The sequence below is a fragment of the Podarcis melisellensis genome (assembly GCF_964234715.1).
Source record: "Podarcis melisellensis genome assembly, chromosome: 1".
Taxonomy (NCBI): Eukaryota; Metazoa; Chordata; class Lepidosauria; order Squamata; family Lacertidae; genus Podarcis; species Podarcis melisellensis.
The window spans coordinates 75,326,843-75,349,817 of NC_138528.1; the positions used below are offsets into that span (position 1 = coordinate 75,326,843).

The following is a 22,975-nucleotide window of genomic DNA, read 5'->3' on the forward strand; positions in this document are numbered from 1 at the left end:
TTCACTGTTTCTTTGCAGTTTCAGTTTGTGATTCTCTCCGTGCCTTAGAGGAGAGATGACGCTTTCTCTGCTCCGGCAGAGGGAAAATGTTTTTCTGTAACTTACCAGCTTTGAACTGTAAATAAAGTAGTATAGAGCATGTTGGCATATACTTCTCATCATTCCGCTGTGCACTGGACACTGCTTATCTCCAACATTTGGTTCCGGGCCCAGAAAAACGCAGTGTTTTGAGGATGCACTCCAGAAGTCGGGCTCCTGGCAAAGGAACAAAGGAGCAAGAAACGAAGTGCCGGCAAAGCATCGGAACAGCGGCAGAGAGACGGAACGCACGGTATCTGCTCTGCGCGTCAAAATGATTGATGAAGGTATGTGCTACTGCTCCGGGCAGCCTGCCAGCTTCTAATTAATGGCTTTATGGCTGGACTTTGAACTTTTAATAGCCGGTTTTTGCCGTGGCACAGGCAAAAGGCTAAAAGGGCAAGATTTCCTATGCTGGGGGAAATCGAAAGTAACTTTTGGAATGCAGTTTGAAGCAGCTGCAGAGAAGCAAAGAGACTCAGGCTCATAGGCAGAGGCTGTTTAGAAATTGCCTTTGGATTAAAGCAGCAGAGATGGCTAGCTGCACAAAGCTAGCTGATGCTTTTGGGATTCCTAAGCTCAATAAGAAAAATTACGCGGACTGGGTTCTGTATGCAGAGGCTATTCTGCGGAAAGAGGGTCTGTTTAAGGTAATTTCAGAAACCCCCCCAGCTCCAGTTACAGATGAATGGAAAGCTATGGATTCCAAGGCAAGGGGAACTCTTACGTTGATAGTATCCCCAGAAGAGCTCTGTCTATTGCGTGATAAGACCTCAGCCAGAGAAATTTGGGACGCTCTGAGAGAGGCTCACTTGAGGACAGAAGCTGGATCCACTATGTTTTACTTTAACAAGCTGCATAATATGGCTCTTGCTGAAGGTGGAGATGTGCGTATACATCTGATGGAGATGCAGAATCTGAGACATGAGCTGCAACAGAGAGGACTCAACTTTCCAGAGGCTGTGTATTCCTTCATGATACTACAATCTTTGGGTTCAGGTTGGGAGTCTGTTGCGACTCAGATTGCTGTACAGCCAACTGCTCAGCTGACAGTGGACTATGTTACTGCCGTGATATTGAATGAAGCGGATCGCCGTGGTGCTAGCTGCATCAACAAGGGGGAGACTTCACAGTCGTCATCCCGCAGTGCAGTGGAACCACCAGATGGCGCCAAAGCTTTGAAGGCAGTGAAATGCTACTCGTGTGGACGTCTAGGCCATATGAAGAGGGAATGCAAATATCCCAGGGCCAGGACAGAGCAGCGCAGTGGAAGCTCATCGCGTGGAAAAGGCCAGAGCAAAGGCAAAGGTCCGGTGTCCAGGACAACGCAGCACAAGGCAATGGTCTCACGTTTCGCTCCAAAGGTTGCAGAGGTTGCGGAGGTTGCAGAGGTCCAGAAGACGTCTAGATCTTTCTTCGTTGTTGATTCAGCTGCAACGCATCACATGTGCAACGATAAGCGACTGTTCGTGTCTTTTACACCGCAGGAAGGTGCGATTCACCAGGCGGATGACCACACTATCCCCAGTAAAGGCTACGGAACTGTTGTTCTTCACAGTTTGGACTTATCGATACAGGATGTGCTTTATGTGCCGGATGCGAAACATAATCTGCTCAGCGTTGGACAGCTGATTGAGAAGAAGATTGACGTTTCCTTTAAGAACAATAGATGCATCATCACCAAGAAAAATGATTATCAATTGTATGCTGAATTTGTTGATCGTTTGTTTGTTTTGTATTATGATGATGTTGTGCAGGATGACACTTGTTGCATTGCAGGTTCTAACAAAAGTTTGCATGCAGAATGTATTCACGATTTTCACAGGAAATTTGGTCATTTGCATTTTGAGGCAGTATCTAAAATGCCTGCCTTGGTTGAAGGTATGACTATTAAACCCTGCAGGTACCACATGAAGTGCAAGGCATGCGCAGCAAACAAGGTGAAAATGGCTGCGAAAGGTAAGGTGTCTAGTAGGCAAGCTACAGAACCATACCAAATTATTCATGCTGATTTGGTTGGACCACTAGCGCCCTCTTTGGGTGGAAATAGGTACTTCATGGTTCTCCTTGATGCATTTTCCAGGTATATTTTTGTGTACAATCTCAAGCAGAAATCAGAGGCTTTTCCTAGGTTCAAGGAATTCTGTGCTTGGTTGGGAAATGTGCATGGTAAGAAGATAAAGATTCTTTTCACTGACCGGGGGGGAGAATTCACTTCTCAGCAGTTTGAAACTTTTCTGGCTGAGAAAGGAATTCAACACGATTTGTCTAGTCCTCGCTCGCCATGGCAGAATGGACTTGCGGAACGGGCAAATCAAACATTGCTTCAAGGGTTAAAAACCTTGCTGCATGATGCAAATCTTCCAGAGAGTTATTGGGCCGAAGCTCTCTCATGTTTCACTTACAGTTATAATCGCAGGTTATCTTCAGCGATTGGTTGTACCCCCTATGAGAAGATGTTTGGCAAGAAGCCATACATCAAACACATGAAAATTTTTGGTTCGGACATGTGGGTTCACTCACCACAACACTCCAAGTTAGGCAAGCGTGGTTTGCATGGTATCTTTCTAGGTTATCAGAAAGGGTCTTACAGAATAATGATGACTGACTCTAAGGAAATTAAGCTCACAAGAAGTGTTGAGTACAATGCCAAGTGGGGGGAGAATGTGGGAATTTTCCAATGTTATCCTGATGACAGTGATGAGACTGAGGATAGTCAAAAGCAACCACAACAACCCACACCCACTGATGAAGGTTCTGATTCTGAGTCTGAAACTGAATCAGATGATTCAGAGGATTTCAAGAGTGCGAAAGCCTCTATGCGACCCTCTGAAAGCTCTGATCAAGAATTGGAGGAACCATTGTTCACAATAGGTCACTTTTCTCCTAAGAAGGAAGAGGAGAGTGTTGAGGACTTAAGGCTAATTCGAAGGTCACAGAGAGCCACAAAAGGCAGACCTCCAAAGAGATTTGCTGATGAGTTTGCTAAGATAGCAGTAACAGCTGTTAAAAGCTCCAAGAAGGTTTTTGAACCTTCAAGTTTCCAAGAAATCCAGGATTTGGATTCAAAGGAAGCTGAGCCATGGTTAAATGCCATGAAGGCTGAGCTTGATTCCTTGGAAAGGAACAAAACATGGGACCTTGTTCCAGTAGTTCCAGGAATGAAACTGCTTGGAAGCAAATGGGTCTTCAAAGCAAAGACTGATCAAAATGGTAAGATAGTCAGACACAAAGCCAGATTGGTAGCCAGAGGATTTGCACAGGTACCAGGTGAAGACTATCACGAGACCTACTCACCTACAGTGAGGTATGAGAGCATTAGGCTTATGCTCAAGCTAGCTGCAGAAGAAAATCTACACATTAGTCACCATGATGTGAATACAGCTTTTCTGTACGGATCTCTAAATGAATCACTTTATATGCTTCCACCTGATGGCGTACAGGTAAAACAGGGATTTGTTTGTGCTCTGAAAAAGTCAATTTATGGTCTCAAACAAAGTGCACGGTGTTGGCACACAAAACTCACTGAAGTATTGTTTTCTCTAGGTTTTAAGCAAGGGAAATCTGATCCATGTGTATTTGTCAAAGAGGAGGGGCAAAAGAAACTGTATTGTTTGTTTTATGTTGATGATCTTTTATTCTTTTGGAAAGATGTCACAATGTACAATAACGCCCTAGCTCAACTGAAAGAGCACTTTGACATGAAAGATCTTGGTGAGGTAAACAACTACCTATCTCTGGAAATAGAGAGAGATCAAGATGGTAACATTCTAGTCAAATGTCCAATCCAGGTTTACCAGGACAACAAAGCATGTTTGGCTTTGCTGAATTCTGAAGGTTGTAAGCAAAGCACGAAGCACTTGCAATTGAAGTTGCAACATGCTAGGGAACGTATTCAGAAGGGACTCGTAACGGTGTCCTATATGCCAGGTAATGAAATTCCTGCTGATGTATTGTCCAAGATTGTATCAAGGGATCAACACTGTACCTATGTGCAGAAGTTGGGTTTGTACTGATATTGTACGAACACGCTGCCCAGAGATGTTCACAGAAAGGGGGAGGATGTTGGTTTCTGCTTTCTTCTCTGTGCAGCGAAGTGCTTGTCACGAGACAGGTTGTTTACATTCCACAGAGTCTGTACTGTTGGAGGTTTTCCCACGGGAAAGGAGACTGGATATGACGTACACTGGTTTCCTGTTTTTCACTGTTTCTTTGCAGTTTCAGTTTGTGATTCTCTCCGTGCCTTAGAGGAGAGATGACGCTTTCTCTGCTCCGGCAGAGGGAAAATGTTTTTCTGTAACTTACCAGCTTTGAACTGTAAATAAAGTAGTATAGAGCATGTTGGCATATACTTCTCATCATTCCGCTGTGCACTGGACACTGCTTATCTCCAACACAGGGGTCCCTTTACCTTATTGGGGGAGGAAAGTCCTTGGAGCTTTTGAAGTGTCTCTGTAGTTTAAGCTTTTTCAGAACTGAACATGGGAAGTTGCCTTGCACTGCATCAGGCCATTGGTCCATCCAGCTTGGTATTATCTATACTGACGGGCAGTGGCATTCCAAGACCTCACACAGGGCTGTGTCCCAGCCCTACCCGGAGGTACCTGGGATTTAACCTGGGAGCTTCTGCATGCAAAGCAGACACTCTGCCACTGAGCTACATCTCGCCCTTTCTGCAGTGCTCAATGAGACCAGCAGGGAAGCTGTGTTATGTGTTCTCTCATTGCCATATCTGGTGCCACCTTCTGTGCCCAGCTGCAAGCACTGCCATATATCGCTGCCTTCTGTGCACTGTAGATACGATACAGTCTTCGTGAGGGAACTATTAGTGAGAATACTGTATTCTTTATTATGAGGAAGATTGGAATACTTAAATCACGGCAGGTCATCCTTTCGTTTGGAGAAATAGCTGCAGTTCCAGTGAGTTATGTGTTCCGTTGTTGTAATTTTTTTTAGCCAATTGTAATATCTCAAGCTCTGTTCAAATAACTGTTCGCAATGTAGAATTACATTTTGCTTATGTGTGCATGTTTTATTTCCCCACCCCCACCACACACAGGAGCATCTACAAGGTTGCTGCCATGCAAATAGTAGGGGGACATACACAAAGTTTTAACTACAGTTTTTCTTGGAGAAAGCTTAGCCTCCCCCCTTTCAAGCTAGTTGAGCAGCATTGAAACATAGCAAGTTGTGCTTAAATGAAATAGCTGCCACCCCACATCTGAGCAGAGTGAATGCAAGGCTATTTTCAACTGGAGACATTCAAGCTCTGGGTTCCATCAAAGCTCAGAAGCTGCTTCTCATGATGTGAAGGGATGAGGCATAGTTGTTGTTTTTAACATGCAGTTTCTTTGCACCAAATTAATGAAGGTCAAATGCAAGGATGGGCAGTTCACTCTGTTTCTGGTCTGTGCTGGTTTCTCATGTCTGTATGTGGTGGTGCTGGTTCTTGTATACTGTATTGCTTTCATCAGATGAAGAAATTAATAGCTAGCATATGGGGGAAAATGGGGGGGGGAAATACAAAACACAAATGGTCATGTGCCCTAAGTGTAAAGTTAACCCGTTTCATTCTTAAAAATAAACCCATTGCTTGGTTTTCTATAGTACTAGGGATTCAGATAATAGATGTACTTCATACATCTTCATACTGAAGAGTGATCAGTCCCTCTTTCTGCATTGCAAAATAAATTGCAAAAGGAAGCGCTGTTTGGAAACGGCATCAAGCAAATTTAGAAAGGGGAAGAAATAAACCAGAAATGGTTTCTGTGCAGAGCGTGCAATCAGCCAGAGAAATTAACTCCTGCATGGGGTCATAAAGTCAAAGACCACAGCTGGTTCAAAAATGGCTGAATAATTGGCCCATAATAACACTTATGATTGTGTGCCTTAGCGTAATATAATCAAGACTCATGCTTGAGGGGTTTAGCTGATTGGTGTCAGAGTGAATGATCCTGCTTTTTGCGTCCCATTTCTAGGGTTGTTCCAATGCCTCTAGAACCTTGGCAGTTTTCTAGTTGTACCTATGGAAGATTCTTGGACATGATTGTTGGAAAAAACCTATGAAAGTGTAGATTTATGACAAAAAGGCTTTTAACTGCTTATAAAATTAAATGCAACAAAATGTGTGTAGCAGGGTAGGTTTTATATTATTAAAATGGAACTTTATTTATTTATTTATTTATTTATTTATTTATTTATTTATTTATTTATTTGGATGTATATTCCACTAAATAAAAAGACCTTCAGGGAGGCTTTCAATAAACAATAGTTTTTTTAAAAAAATCCATAAAATGTTAACACTGATTTAAAACCCAGTTAAAACTTTAAAGTGATACATAAGCAGTAAAATGAGCCTGAATGTTTGTTAACCTCTCCCTCCAAAAACTTCTGAAGTTGAAACATCTTGATGAGTTTTCTGTAGGTGTATATGGAATGAGTCTGGCAGGCCCCCCCAGGCAAGGATTTCCAGAGGGAGGGCATCACCCATTGAGAAAAGCCCAGCCCCTCTCTCTAATCCTTCCTGAGAAGACTCCTGTGTCGGGATAAGGTCAGGCTTGCCCATTTGCATTGTCTAATAGAACTCAGTGGGAGAACAAAATCAACCCGTGTCTGCATAAGCACCTTGGGTTACATTTCCTTCATCACATTGGAAAAGCCTTTTCCAGTCCAGGTCCCCAGATATTGTTGGACCATAACTCCCATCATCCTGACCACTGGCCATCCTCACCACTGGCTGAAGGGAGATGTAGGCCAACAACATATGGGGACACAAGTTTGCAGAAGGTTGGGCTATTAAGAACAAGCATCAGAGAAATTGAATCACCATGATAAAACCAAAGATCTGTCTAGCCTGCCTTTTCCAGATAAGCCTTCCTAGGAAGGGAGTGCCGGGCACAGCTACTAATGAAAAAAAGTGCTAGAATGTGACAGGGCCCAAGAACAGGTACAGTGGTACCTCGGGTTACAGACGCATCAGGTTACTACTCCACTAACCCAGAAATAGTACCTTGGGTTAATTACTTTGCTTCAGGATGAGAACAGAAATCATGCAGCGGCAGCGGGAGGCCCCATTAGCTAAAGTGGTACCTCAGGTTAAGATACTTCAGGTTAAGAACATTTTCAGGTAAAGAATGGACCTCCAGAACGAATTAAGTTCTTAACCCGAGGTACCACTGTACTTATCTATATGGAATTCTGGCTGTGATGAGAAATCAGTGCTTCAAATAGAATATGCATACAATAGGTAGGTTGTGTTTGTGAGACAATTGTGTAGGGAGCCTTAACTGTGTTTATTATGATATTGTTATTTATTGTGTGTAAGCCACTTTGAGATTCATTTGAATGAAAAGTGGCATAGAAATATAATAAATCAAATCAACCTGGAGGAAAGTGATGAGCTAGTGGAGGCAGGGCTTGGCAGCACTCTCTGTTGGCATGTGTGCTTACACGTGAGTAGAATTAATGCCCAAATAGGGCTAAGATGCCTGGATAACACTTTACAGAGCTGATTTGTGTTTTTGAAACTTTTTAGAAGTCTAAGCTTTCTGTGATTTACTGCTCTTGGTGGATGTGTGTTGTATGTTTTTGTTTTTAGTGTGTGTGTGTTTATTTGTTGCCTTATTCAGGCAATAAGATTGTGGGGCTTGTAGCAAATTCTGAAAGTTACAGGGTGAACTTTTCTTTGACCATCAGTATTCTGCAACACAGACATCAGATAACTTGACTTTAAAATTTGAATGCTCTTTGGTGGTCCAAAGAGCAATGCCGATGGATGTCATGCAGCGTGGCTGGAGCCACTGACAGAATAGGATGATATTGATGCAGTAACCCACTGCATGCTAAAATGTTATCTGAACCTGTGAAAAGTTTGAAAGTAGCTCAAAGGGTTTTTTTATCAGTGTTCTTTTTCCTTTCTTCTTTTTAAAGTTTCACAAATGCCATGCATAGGCTGCACACATTCAAATACAAAGAAAGGTTTCTTAGACTTCTGAAGACACTTTTCTACTAGTAGCAATGCCCGTTCAGCCTGCAGTCTCCAGAAAATAGCCCCCCCCCGCAAAAAAAATTATCCCAATAGAACCACACCATCCCTCCATGCCCTTTTACGCACTTTTCTGTATCCCAACTTTGGACATGATGTTCCCTGATTAGCTCTCCATGCTTCTTCCCTTAGTGATGTCCTCTTTATCACTACTCTTGAAGCCAGTGGGATCCTAATACTGGCTGAGTAGCTACAAGCAATAGCAGGATTAGCTCACTGGAGTAGGAATTAGGGCCGTGCAGCAAAGGGGGGCTAAGAACATACTACTTTTAGATGTTAGGTGTTAGAACCAAGACGTGGTTTGATGGCAGGGTTTCAGGGTTTAGTGCACGATGGTCAGTCATAACAGCAGCCCCAGTGACCACATGCCACCTTCACGATTCTCCTGCCTGTTATCCTTTTACCCCTTTCTACACACTTGTTCACAGAATCCACTGAGCAGAAGTATACAAGCTGTCTCTATGCATCTGAAGTGTCTAAAGTGTTTGTGTGAAAGAATGTGCACCTGTCGATTTGCACAGTTCTACTATTGTGTAGTAGAGGTTCACCTATTGTACGCTTGTTGAATGTAACATGATTGCCACTCCTGATAGTCACTTCCACTGCACTGCATTAAGGTAGGGCTGCCAAACATCTGGAATTTCCCGGACGTAGCCAGGATTCGTCTGTTGAAAATGGAGTCCAGGCATAATTTTCAAAAACTGGCAAAAATGTCTGGTAAAAACTTCAAGTTTGGGGGGGGGGAAGATTTTGCAAAAAAGGCTCAGCAACTTTGCCCCCCCCCAAAACCCCCAGAACTTTTGTGTCTGTCCAGATTTTCACTTTTTGAAATATGGCAACCCTAATTAAACCAGTGAAGGAAAGCGCTCTAAATGACTCCTCTATAGGGTATCCTATGGGTCTTTTGACTTACTCAATTTTCTAGCTTACCTCAACTTGCAGAATACATCTTAGAAGGGTTTCCCTGGCAAATAGTAGAGACAGATATGTCTCTCTTATTGGACACTGGTATTTTTTCAGGCATAATTAGATTAGAATGCATAACACAAATCTGATGGGGTTCGCTTGTGAACTCACTAGTTTAAGCATTCATTCTCTCTTTTACTCCTTGTACATATAAGAGCTAAGTTCATTTTCAGCCGCAAGCTTTCGTTTATGGGAATTTGCCCTCCTAAGTGTTGCATGGTGTTAAATTTACTTCTAGTATAAACAAATTAACAAAACTGATGCTGTACATTAGAATCTGGTGTTGTAATTCTCTTAAGTGTTAGGCATTTATTGATTTGGTTGCACATTATGCTTCGTGTTTGACCCGTTGGAAGTTGAGGAGCGTGCACTTGGAGGGTTTGCCTCGAAGGGTTAATTTCATTTTGTTCCTATTCCCAGCAGCTGTCAAAGGTGTTGAAACATTGGGTATTTATCTTCTTGATAAATGCTGCCCATTTGGATTTGATCAGAGCACTTTCAATTTATTCCTGCCAGGGTGAAGTTAGACATCAAGATCTAGAGCGATAGGGGAAAGGAATTCCATTATGACAAGAAAGGTCTACCAAACCTTGTCTGGAAGCAAACAGAGGGATGGGACAGCAAATTCAACTTGGCTGTTGCTGAATGTAGATTATAAAGCAGTTCAATAGTTGAGAAACCAATAAAGAAACACAAGCGTTATCTTACTTCATTTAATGTGCCGTAGGTTGTTCCTCAGCGATAGGTTATCAAAGTAATTATTTTCTTGGGCTTACATAAGTTACATGTGATTGTGTCAATTCACATATTGAAAGGTTTACTCTATGAAAGTAATTTGGGGGAGATTTTAGAATATGTTTCCCGGTTTGAAACTGTTATTAGCACACTTTGATTTTAGTTACAATTAAAGATTCTAAGAAATATGATGCCATAATTATTCTGTTATGTGTTATTATCATGATTCCCACTAAAAGCTTTGGGGATAATAGCAACTTTTAAGATCAACACTTTCTGAAGAGCCAAGGTTATTAAGTTTTCTTTCTCGAGTTTGGTTTAATTGTGATTATCCTCCTAGTGAGCCTTCATGCTGATATGATTCCATAAAACTTGCATGGAAGTTATTCAGTGTTGCCTGTTTATATATGACATTGCCAGGTTGTTATCCCTCACTTTCCTGTGCAATTTTCTGATACCCTTCTTATCTTCCCCCTTTTTTTGCAGTTAGAAAAGTGACACCATGATTGCGCTAGGAAGTGTGGGATAGCAGCCAGATTTTGTGTGAATAAACAGCCTTCCTGATAGCACCCATCGCCTGTTATCTTGTAAGCAAGGACTGGGCCTTGCAACGTTTTGTTCATTTGCAAGTTTTGTAGTGTTGAAAGGGGACTGTGGGAAGGAATTCAATAGAGAGAAAAAGAGTGAAATGTAAATGGTAAGGATGACCCAAGTTTGACTGAGTTTCCAGATAAGTAATAAATATATTTATTAAGCAGTGACCGGGTAGTATGTGTGGTTTAGACCAAGGTTGGGGAATATTTTTGAGCCTGAGGGCTGGATCAAGAAATGGCCCACACTCTAGTGACCATAAGTGGCAGGTGGGCAGATCCACTCCATCAATCACCAGACTTCATCATGACATCAGATGACAACTTCAAAGGAGCTCATCGTCAGCGCCAATCAGCTGACAAAAGCTAACAGTGTGCTTGGCTTTGTCCATTTGCAGGAACGGTTTGGATTCAAACTGTGCCTGCAAATGGGCATTTCTCCTCTGCAGTCTAGCAGAGCTGTCTGTAAAAGAAAAATGTCAGTTTGCAGGCACGGCTTGAATCCAAATAGCACCTGCCCATGGATTAATTCAATGTCAGTGCCAATCAGCTAATAGCTGGTTTAGAGTTAGCTTTGCAGGTCAAACCTGTTGATTATAGCTCCAAGGCCAGAAGAGAGAAGGCCTTGCTCCTGGGAAACGATAATCCAGCCTCACCAGAATATGGAAATGTGAGTAGGGCCACAGTGGCAATTCTTTAAACCCTGTAGCACAGGATGTTCATACGGGGGAAGGTGTTCCTTGAAATGATCAGGGCTTAGATCGTGTAGAACATCAAAGGTTAGGAAAACCAAAACCAAAAAAACACATTGAATTAAGGCCCAAACCCAACTGTGTTAGCCTATGTAGGTGTTTCAGAATAGGTACAATATCTTTGCTCCTTAGCTCTCAATCATTTAATAATCTATGGGCAGCAACATTCTGTGCTAACTAAAGTTGGCAGCTCATTCTCTTGGATGTGCCCATGTGGATGAAATGAGGCATGATTCATCCATGGCTGGGACATGGGTGGCGCTGTGGGTTAAACCACAGAGCCTAGGACTTGCTGATCAGAAGGTCGCTGGTTCGAATCCCCTGTGATAGGGTGAACTCCCGTTGCTCAGTCCCTGCTCCTGCCAACCTAGCAGTTCAAAAGCACGTCAAAGTGAAAGTAGATAAATAGGTACCACTCCGGCGGGAAGGTAAACGGCATTTTTGTGTGCTGCTCTGGTTCGCCAGAAGCGGCTTAGTCATGGCGGCCACATGACCCGGAAGCTGTACGCCGGCTCCCTCAGCCAATAAAGCGAGATGAGTGCCACAACCCTAGAGTCGGCCATGACTGGACCTAATGGTCAGGGGTCCCTTTACCTTTACCTTAACCTAGTTTAGTGTTGCAAGAATGATCCTAGGGCTTGCCTGCTTTTTACATACAATATGCGGCAGCAATTGTGTGTGCACATATGGCAGAACAACAACGGCTCCCAGCTCCCTGCTATTGGTGCACTTGCCTTGGGCTGGATTGCAACCGCATTTGCAGCATGCATACATCACATTGCTTGGAATTGTCCCTGGATGTCTAGCTAGTCTGATCCGACATGTGTTTGGGCTGATCGTTGGTATTTGCTGAGAGCCCATTGCGGTGCTTTGAAGACCCGACAGCTGATTGTCATGGTTTCAAGGCACCGTGCACACAAGATGGTTGAATTTTCAAGCCTTGTGGGCAAAAATGCGTCACCTGACATCATGTGATTTACAGGTGGGCCACTTGGCCAGAACGGGGGAACTAAGAATCTGGCCTGCTGAACAAATGCTGTTGCTCACCCCTGGTGGAGATAGTATTGAGCTAGATGGACCTAGTATAAGGCAGTTTCCTGTGCTTGTCACCCCAGTAAGGAGCTGTCTACATTACATTTCACCTTTTGAGTTAGTCCTGTCTTCCAAGAAAATGTCACCTGTAATTGATTCCTGCATTGACTAGGGTCAGATAAAGGAGGGAAAAGTTTGGATTTGGTTTACAGACGTGAGGCTTCTACTCACATAAAACCATCCATAGTCATATAAAGCTGGGAAGTGGCAGCACAGAGGCTGCAAATTTGGCATTTAGAGTCACAAGGATTCTGAGCTTCTGTCTTTAACAAGCACCCCGTTACCAATCTTGATAATGATGGGGCTAATTCATCCTGCCTGCTGCACCTGTTAAAGCAAGTGAGTATACCTGACATAGTCCTTGCTACTTGCTTTTAATGTGTCTCTGCAAGACAACTTTTTTTAATGTGGTAAACATTGTCTGTCTTTGCAGTGTGTAGGACTCCTCCATCACACAGAAGTACTTAAGATTAAAGCCTTAATATTTAATAAGCTCTCTATTGTTATATGGAGAGTGTGCCAATGTGAAATTGGGCAGGCAGCTCTGTGGATTAATGGAAATGGGCAGCAGGGTTTAAAAGCCCCCCGTGATAATCTGTAAATATGCTTAGGCACTGTCTCTCTGCAGCACCGCTGGGGAATCCTTCTCTTTCCCTATTTCATGAATATAAATCATCTTTGCAATTCCTGGGCATCATTACCTGCTTGCCATGTGGGATTTTGGGAACATTATTAGTTTGTATGAGGGCATCTGCTCAACCTGAGCATGGATGTAATTCCTTCACCTCCTAAAATCCTGATGCTTATTAAGTGGTATCATGGAAACAAGTGGCAGCGAGTTTTAAGAAGGAGAAGGGGTGAGAATGAGTAAAGCAATCTCTGGCACTTTAAAATAAGCAGAGCCACTCACTATGTGGTGACATGAATAAGCAGACAGGCAATCTGATATGAAAGCCGAGATAAATCTAGAGAGATTTGAGGGATATTCAGGATGCATATCAGTTTTAAGCCTTATGCACTGAGTGGTCCTCCCTGTTTATAGCCAGCTTCCACTTTCTAGGTTAGACATCCCTGTATTGCCTGGCTTCAGGTAGGGATGCCTATGATACCGTCAAAGAGTAAATGATGCTTTCCAGAATAAATGAACCCAAAATTGCCAATATAGTTCTCGGAACAATTAAATGCAAATTCTCTGCTATGCTTCCACAAGATTACTATGCATATATTTATGCGGAGTGCTGGCACTTTCAATTTACATTTCAATTTTGCATTTAATGCACTGTAAAGCATTGAGCGAAACAGTAGTATCAGAGGAAGAGCCGGCTAAATTAGAAAGAGAAAGCCTTGTGCACCCTCAGCAATAACAATAGAAGTGTCATCTATTATTTCCGTTTATATGCAGCAATATCTCTTCCCGTAAACAAGGCACTGGAGCATTCAATTAATCAATAGAGCAGAATGGCTGAATATCCTTGGAGTCTGTTTTCTTTGTTAGGTCTCTGCATGGCAAGTGGTGCGAGGACTGACCAACCCACAGTGGCGGAGGTGGCAGTCCCTGCACCGGCTTCTGCTGTGAATTTGTGAGGAAGTAGTACAGTCTTTGCCCTGACTCATGTGGCCTCCCACTCTTTGCCTTGTGCTTCCCAGTTGCGCTGTACATCACCATTTCTCTCTTTAAACAGGTATGATGTGGGTGGCGCTGTGGTGTAAACCATTGAGCCTTGGACTTGCCAATCGGAAGGTTGGCAGTTCAAATCCCTGATACAGGGTGATCTCCCATTGTTCAGTCCCAGCTCCTGCCAACCTAGCAGCTTGAAAGCACCTCAAAGTGCAAGTAGATAAATAGGTACCGCTTGGGCGGGAAGGTAAATGGTGTTTCCGTGCGCTGCTCTGGTTTCGCCAGAAGCGGCTTAGTCATGCTGGCCACATGACCCGGAAAAAAACTGTCTGCGGACAAACGCTGGCTCCCTCAGCCAGTAAAGCGAGATGAGTGCCACAACCCCAGAGTCGTCCGTGACTGGACTTGACTGTCAGGGGTCCTTTACCTTTACCTTTTAGTACAGTCTTTGCCCTGCCTCGTGTGGCCTCCCACTAGCAGAGTTTGTTTTATTTGGTATGTTTGTTTTTTGTTTTGTTTTTAAAATGCTAGGCCTCTGTCCATCTTAGACTGGGAGAGGAAAACTTTTCCTATGAAGGGCAATTGAGCTATGGGGAATGTTAATTGTGGGGTCTGCAGCCAGTGGTAGGTGCAGTTTACAACATTGCAGGATTGTGTGACTTTTTATTTATATATTCTACCTTATCCCATCTCTACCCCCCCCTCTCTCTCACACACACACACAAATGAAACAGAAGTGAATTCCAGTGGGGCTGGGTGGAGTGCAAGCATAGCTCCCAAAGTGTCTGCAGAGCCAGATGAACTGCATCCAGCCCTCTGACCACAGGTTTCTTCACCCCGGGTTTAGAGTCTAGACTCTTTGCTAACTTTTCTGTTAGCACCGGTGGCAAAGCAGCTGCTTTATGATCCCATCACAAGGTTCTTCTCCCTGTGATCATTGTGAACCTCTGCCTGTTAATATCTGGCCTGCTTATATGCCATTCAGTACTTTTAAAACTCCATTTAGGAGGCCCACAATGTCACTTGTGATTGAAACACATATAACAACTAACATCTCAGCTTGTAGAAGCCTAAGCCAAGGTAAAGCTTGGACCATCTGGATTCCCAGTAAAGGCAGCTGCACCAGATGATTCAGTGGGCAAGGCAATTTTATTCCTCTCCCTGCTGTATCTGCAATTAAAAGATAAGTAGGCAATGTTACCCGGAAGAGGATTGGTTGCCTCCTTCTCCTCATGTCACTGATGTCACAGCACACTGTGATTGACCAAATATGCTGAGAATGTTACCCGGGTTGGGAGGGGGAGAGATGAGACTGATGTGGGTGGTCATTTGCTACCCTTTGCTACGGCATTAAAAATAAGTTTGCAGCCCTGTTCTGAAAATACCAATTGACTCATTTGCTTCAGCAGTGTGTTATAGTAGATCCAAGCATCTTTTCCACAAGCTTAAACATGTAGCAGGAAGATATCACGTATTCCATGTCCCCTACCCCACTCCTCTGAGTGGGATGCTTAAAAGACTAAGAAAATACTGAATCAAGTGAGCTACTTGGGGACTATGTCTGAGGAGTTAGTGAAGCAAGTTGTTAATCAGAAGAGCATTTGGATGTTATGTAAATTACCAGAAGGTGGCCCTAAAGCTTTATGTTAAGAGTTCAAAAAAATTTTCATAGTGTAATTTATGTTCCTTCAACTCCTCATTCAGCAGAGTGAACTGAATACAAATTACTTCTTAGGTTTTATGAGATGTTTCAAGCAAAGCTTACCAAAGTTAACTAAACTACCTCCTAACAGGCATGGTAAAAAAACTGAACCAAAATACAGACATGTGACACAGTGAACATCAAAAAAAAGTAGGCCAAGTTGTGTGATTAAAGTAATACCATAATTTCTCAGGGCACCATCTGAAGAAAATGCGATGAAATTAAAGAACTGCAAGAAAACTCAAGGAGTTGAAACAGGAGTGTGGCATTCAGTTATGGGAATATCTGTAAAATAAATACATATATTTTTGACTCCAGCAGCAATCACCACCATACCTTATGCATCCTCATCACATTTGAATCGGCTGGGTTCTTTGTTTAATATGTCACCTGAATTTCTTTTTATGGACATGAGAATGTCCATAAAAAATAAAAGAAGAAAGCAAGAAAATGCAACCAGGTAAAATCAGTAAGACTAATTTGCATGTAATTGATTTAAATGTGGCTAAAGCATGGCTAGGGACGCGGGTGGAGCTGTGGATAAAACCTCAGTGCCTAGGACTTGCTGATTGTAAGGTCAGCAGTTCGAATCCCCGCGGCGGGGTGAGCTCCCGTCGTTCAGTCCCAGCTCCTGTCAACCTAGCAGTTCGAAAGCACCCCTAAGTACAAGTAGATAAATAGGGACCGCTTACTGGCGGGAAGGTAAACGGCGTTTCCGTGTGCTGCGCTGGTGCTGGCCTGCCAGATGCAGCTTCGTCACGCTGGCCACGTGACCCGGAAGTGTCTTTGGACAGCGCCGGCTCCTGGCCTCTTGAGCGAGATGAGCGCGCAACCCTAGAGTCAGTCACGACTGGCCCTGATGGTCAGGGGTACCTTTACCTTTAAGGCATGGCTACCTTTGCTTGGCATTAGACGGCCACATTTGCTAACTGTGAAGTGTACATTCTAGGATATTAATCTGATAGTGTTACTTTTTCAATAAAACCATATTTCAGTTTGCTAAAGTACTAGTTCTAATGCTCTCATTGAAACAGCAACAGATACTGAAATTTCAGGACAGAGAACTCTCAGCATTGTTAAGTTTCCCAATGAAAGGATAAGCTTTGATCAGTCTAATGATGTGCATATACATTTAGTAGTTTGCATGATATATGGAAGCATCTTGGCATATTTCTCCATGTAGATTACCAACAATTGATTCATTAAAGATAAGAAAGAGCTTTGAGGCAGTTATTGAATTTGTGATAAGGGGAGGGAAAAGCAGCAGAGCAGGTTCTCATAAACTTCCACCTTTTAAACTTAGGAACTGTAAATTTATCAGATATATTTCTGAAGTGCCTTTTCAATGAGGGCCTAAACTAGTAGACTTAAGGTTTAATCATTACACTTCAGGGAAATAATAAATAGATACCGAAACAACTGTAGCTTTTAACATCTTCCTTTTATGTTCTACTTTCTACAAAAACTTCATTTTTAATGTTAGTAATGGTATGGCTTCATTGTACATACTAACAATTCTAGACAAAATGTAGCTTTGAAAGATAATGATCAAAGAAGGATTTTCCCTAGGTTAAATGTATGAAATGTAGTTAATACTTCCTTTAACACGATTCTACAGAATTGTACAAAAAATACTTGCAGACTTAAACTCTGCTGAGTAGTTTAATAGTATTTTAGCAACATGGGAATTGCTTTAGTTTTTTTTTTTTTACCTTATCTGCTTGTCTCGTCTGCTTTCTTCCTACCTCTCCTTTGACTTTCTAATTTAAAAGAAACGCAAAATAAATACAGTACCGCTCCAGTGCCTCCCATGAAGTAACAACGACCTAGTTGAAAGCCACCCATTGATACTACACCTTAAGCAGATATCTGTTGGATGCCAACGTAATCCCTATGCATTAGATGGTTACAAATTTACTTTTATTATAGTTGGGCAAATGCAGATCTTGATTGAAAACTGTTATTCTAAAGCAGCAATGCGGCAGCAAGCAAAGGCTATAGCAGCCAAGTCTGCTGCTTGTGGCTGGAAAGCCAAACAGGAAGTTTGTGACTGTTGCCATGGGAACAAAGGGGCAGTCCATTCTGTACTGAGCACCGGATGTTAGCTCAGTGGGTTTGTCATATGACCTGTACAGGATGTACATGGGTGGAGCTTGAGTTTCTCTCTGTTTGTTGAAGAGAGCAGACATGTTTACTGTATGACTGCTAAAAGACACAAATAAAGACATGTAGATACGTTTACTGTCTGTGTCTGATTCCCCTCCCTGGGGACATGCAGGGAGCAGGAAGGAGGAGAAGCAGTTGGTGTGTTTTCCTCACAGCCTGAGGAAAATCGCCGGAACGGACCTCGCGTATGTTTTATCCTGCCGGGAGTCGCCGGAGGGAGGTCTAAGGAATTCAGCCGGTGCCTGAACAGATAGGCACATACCTCTGAGACGGGCCAGAATTCCAACAGTGGTAGCAGACGCCGGTTGCTGTTTTCATCGACCTCTGCATCAAGAAGTGGCCTCCATGGAAGCCTGAGGTGAGAAGGCTGATTCTCTGCAGCCTGACGCTGACCAGAAGAATCTGAAAGCCAAGCAACGGAGCCCAGGTATGAGATTTTCGGGCTTAGAAGTGAGAATGCAGATTGATTCATTCTCTGCTTCGAGGGAGAAACGTTTGGGAAAACAGCTCCAGTCAAAAGAGAAACCGCATTCCAAACATTCCTGTGGTTTCCTGTTCAAGGAAAAGGAATGCTGTTGCTTAGCAACGAAGGCCATGCCTCAGAGAGGAGAAGTGAAAGTTAAAAATGGAATGTTTTGACTACACAGTCTGAAGAGCTCTTGGAAAATTCCAACGCAGCCAGCGTTGAGAGCTGCCAGGTGCACAGAGTGTAAACAAGCCAGCTATTGGATTTTAGAGGCTTGTGTTTGAGAGTCAATGCAAGGACTCAAAATGGATGCCAAGAGGGGGGGAGGCCTGCCTACTCCAGACCTCCTGACCAGTGACAATTATGCATCTTGGTCTATTAAGATGAAGGCCCTGCTGCAGAATCAGAGACTGTTTGGGGTGATTGAGAACCCCATTCCAGCAGCACCAACGCGTGCTTGGGAGTCACAGAATGTGAAGGCCAGAACTGCTATAATTCTGTGCGTGTCAGATTCGCAGTTGATCCACATACAAGATTTACTGCACGCGAAAGATGTTTGGGACACGCTGAGAAGGACACATCAGAGAGATGCAGGTTCTTCAGCGTTGCTGTATTTTGAGAAGCTGACCAACCTGAGGCTTGCGCCTGATGGAGATGTTCAAGCGCACCTGACGGAAATGAAATTTCTGCGTCAACAGATGGTGGAACGCAACTTCCGTCTGCAGGAGGAAGTGTTTTGCTTCATGGTGATCAACAGCCTGAATCGGACTTACAAAACAGTTGCCAGTCAGCTGGGGTCTCTCCCAGCAGCGGATCTCACTTCGGAGAGGGTCTTTGCCGTGGTTCTGAATGAACACGACAGACTTGCCGCCCTGGAAGTGAAGGACAGGGGGAGCCAAGAACGGAGTTCTAACGCCCCTACTGTTGTTGCTACTGGAGAAAGCGCTGAAGCTTTCAACGTTGTCCGATGCTACAATTGTGACCAGATTGGGCATCTTCAGCGGTACTGCAAGAAGCCACGTCAGAACAGAGGAGCCAAGGCGAGCTCCACAAAGTCTGAGGCGTCAGACAAAGGTCACACCAAGCCAAAGGCAAAGACTGCAAGAGCTTTGATGTCGCTAAAAGCCACACCAGAGGTGGGAAACTTCTTTGTCCTAGACACGGGCGCGACGGTTCACATGACAGGACACAGAGGACTATTTTCTACGTTTGAGAAGCAAAGCTTCGCGGTGCAACTAGCCAACGGTCAAAAGCTGGAAGCGACCGGGATTGGAACTGTGTATCTTAAAAGTCTGAACTTGACTATAAGCAATGTTTACTTGGTTCCAGAGTTGAAGTACAATCTGCTCAGCGTTTCGCAGATTGCCAAGAAGGGACTAAAACTGTCCTATGATGATCAGAACTGCGAGATCTACAAAGATGGAGAGCTGTATCTTTCTGCCAAAGAGAAAGATGGACTGTATTTGTTGACTTTTGATCAAAGTGATTACATGAAATGTAATTCTTGTGATTCTAACATGATCTCTTTTACAGGTGTAGCCAAGAAGAACACCAAGCAGGTCACCTCGAGGGTCGACAAGGCATTTCAGCGGGTGTATGCTGATGTGATTGGTCCTCTAGCACCATCTAGAGGCAATGCAAAGTATTACCTAATATGTGTTGATTCTTTCACAGGTTTTGTCTGGATTTATCTTTTGGAGAGACCGAAAGAAGCCTTAGAAAGGTTTAAAGAGTTTTGTGACAAGGTTAAAAACATGCATGATGCTGACATAGATTGTCTTTGCACAGATGAGAAGCCAATTTTCTTTTACAGGAGTTCCAGAGGTTCCTGAAGAAGAAAGGGATAAGACACAAAACTGCTAGTTCCGAAGAAGCTTGGAACAAATGTGTTTGTGTTAGGGTGAACAAAGAATTGCAAAAGGGAATGCATGCGCAATTGCTAAGTTCACATCTGCCACATGAGTACTGGGCTGAGTCGCTACTGTCATATTGTTACACGTGGTTGAGAAAGTTTTCAAAAGAGTTGGGAAGTTCTCCTTTTGAGAAACTGTTCCACAGAAAACCTTCTGTTGCCCATTTCAAGGTTTTTGGGTCTCATGTGAGAACAGAAGCTCCAGGTGGAGTAAAGAATGCCAGAGGCATTTTTGTGGGTTATGAAAAGGGTCTCTACAGAGTAATTTTGTCTGAATCTGGTCAGGTGATTCTCACAAAATTTCTAGAGAGTGCTCCTGAACAAGAGAGAGTGATTGTTCACACATTTCCCACAGGTGATGATGATTCTGATGATGATGATTTTGATCTTATTGAGTTCAGTACTACTGATGATGACAGCGATAGCTCAGACAGCTCAGTTGTCACAGTCATTGAGAGGAAATCTCACATAATGACTAGATCCTCAGAAGAGGAGGATGAACCACTGATTAAGCTTAGTACTGGTTCTCCAGAGAGTCCTAAGGCTGAACCAGAAATCAAAGAAGAGCAGCACCTCTTACGTAGGTCTGAGAGAGCAACGAAGGGTGTACCACCCAAGAGGTATTCACAAGAGTTTGCTAACTTATGTGTTGCTGTTGTAAACGACCAAGGTCAAATTGAAGCTGTGTCTGAGTCAGAGACAAAGGCACAACAGAGAGTTGCTAACCAAGGTAATGCAGAAGCACTCATTCCTTGGAAGTCACACAACCAGAGAGGTACATTGGTAAAACCAGTGGCGGGTAGTTCCAAGGGTGGAACTGAAACAACAGGGGAATGTTATAAGTATAACAACTGTTTGTTTTCTTCTCTGGATGACGCTTTGCTCGCAGCACGCATTGATACTTTAGGGGGAGTATGTTATTCTAAAGCAGCAATGCGGCAGCAAGCAAAGGCTATAGCAGCCAAGTCTGCTGCTTGTGGCTGGAAAGCCAAACAGGAAGTTTGTGACTGTTGCCATGGGAACAAAGGGGCAGTCCATTCTGTACTGAGCACCGGATGTTAGCTCAGTGGGTTTGTCATATGACCTGTACAGGATGTACATGGGTGGAGCTTGAGTTTCTCTCTGTTTGTTGAAGAGAGCAGACATGTTTACTGTATGACTGCTAAAAGACACAAATAAAGACATGTAGATACGTTTACTGTCTGTGTCTGATTCCCCTCCCTGGGGACATGCAGGGAGCAGGAAGGAGGAGAAGCAGTTGGTGTGTTTTCCTCACAGCCCGAGGAAAATCGCCGGAACGGACCTCGCGTATGTTTTATCCTGCCGGGAGTCGCCGGAGGGAGGTCTAAGGAATTCAGCCGGTGCCTGAACAGATAGGCACATACCTCTGAGACGGGCCAGAATTCCAACAATTATATAGCTGAAGGGTTAAAGGACTGACATTCATATTCCTGCTGATACTCAGAATCAAACCCATTATGCCAATATTTCATGACAATTGTACATGAATACTTCTGGTCATGACCTACATAAGAAGTTTATTTTATTTAAAATTGTGTGATGGAATCATGGAAGTCACATGAAGGAACTCTCTTTTGGCTGAAATTTGTAAAATGGGAAGCAGCCATTATGACCGTGTGATTTCTGCAAGTTATCTGTTTAGGTTTTCACTTGCCACTTATTCTTCAGTACTTGTGTTGGTCAGCATACTTTGGTATTGTGTTAAGGCTGCGTGTCAGGCATGCATTGTGTCTACACTGTGCATCAGTGCTTAACTTTTGAGTTTGGTGGACTCCATAACATTTTATTTCTTACATCCTTGTTTCTAATCATACATTGGAAGTGATGTGAATGATGGCAAGTATTCCACCATGACCCCCTTATTAGACGCGGTAGTTTCATTGGTGATGGTGATAACCCAGGAATGAATTCAATGGGAAGTGAAACTGCTGGTGTGAACTGAAGTGAGGGGAAGGGAAGGGCCATGGCACAGTATGGTGTGCATGCAGAGGGTCCCTTGTGCAATCCTTGGCATCTTCAGGTAGGGCCGGGAATGTCCTCCCTCTGAAACCCGGAAGGGGGTGGGGGCTGCTGCCTGCAGACAGTACTGAGTTAGCTGGACCAGGTGACTCAGTATAAAGCAGCTGCCTTTGTTCCTATGACACAGTGGAGACACCACTGGTTTTTTTTTTACTTACCACTAGTGATGCAAGACTGTTTGGAAATGGAAACTCTTTTCTGCATCCCACAGCAGTTACCCTGCCAACAGTACTGAATCTAGTAATGTATGCTTGCAACTTTCCCCATGGTGATAAATGTATTATTCCCTGGGCACTGCAAATACCTTTGTACCCCAAGGGAAGGCAGAAGCAAGGGAGCCCAGGCCAGGGACTGCAGGTTGCATTAACTCCCAGCTGACATAGGAGGATTCTGTCTGTCTTGGTTTTATAGAATGTATTTGTTTTGGGGTTTAATTTTAAACTGCCTTAGGTGCCTTGACAGAGAGGAAGCATACAAAACAAACAAATAATGGTGATAGTGAATCATTATTACCTAACATTTTACTTGATGGTTTTGTGTTTGGATGGGAAACCAAATCAGGACCTTCTTTCAAACACCAGCATGTTTAAGTTTATTATAACTTTGTGAAATACTCATTGGGAATCATATTAAAATCATTATTATCTTAGTTGAAACCATGCATCTACAATATAGCAAATGTACCATACTAATGCCAGCACTAGGTGTGGGCAGGTGAACTATAAAACAGTTGTATGCATGGGGTGTTAACAAATCCTTAATAGAGTCATGTCATTGTATTTTCCTTTCTGCAATAGTAGGCCGGATTGCATAT

At 43.3% G+C, this 22,975-nt stretch overlaps 1 protein-coding gene across 3 annotated transcripts in view; it reads left to right on the forward strand.

Moving 5' to 3' along the window:
• Positions 1-22,975, forward strand: part of CHID1 (chitinase domain containing 1) — a 138,898-nt gene that overhangs the window by 109,778 nt on the left and 6,145 nt on the right. The gene's annotated exons all lie outside the window — the stretch shown is intronic.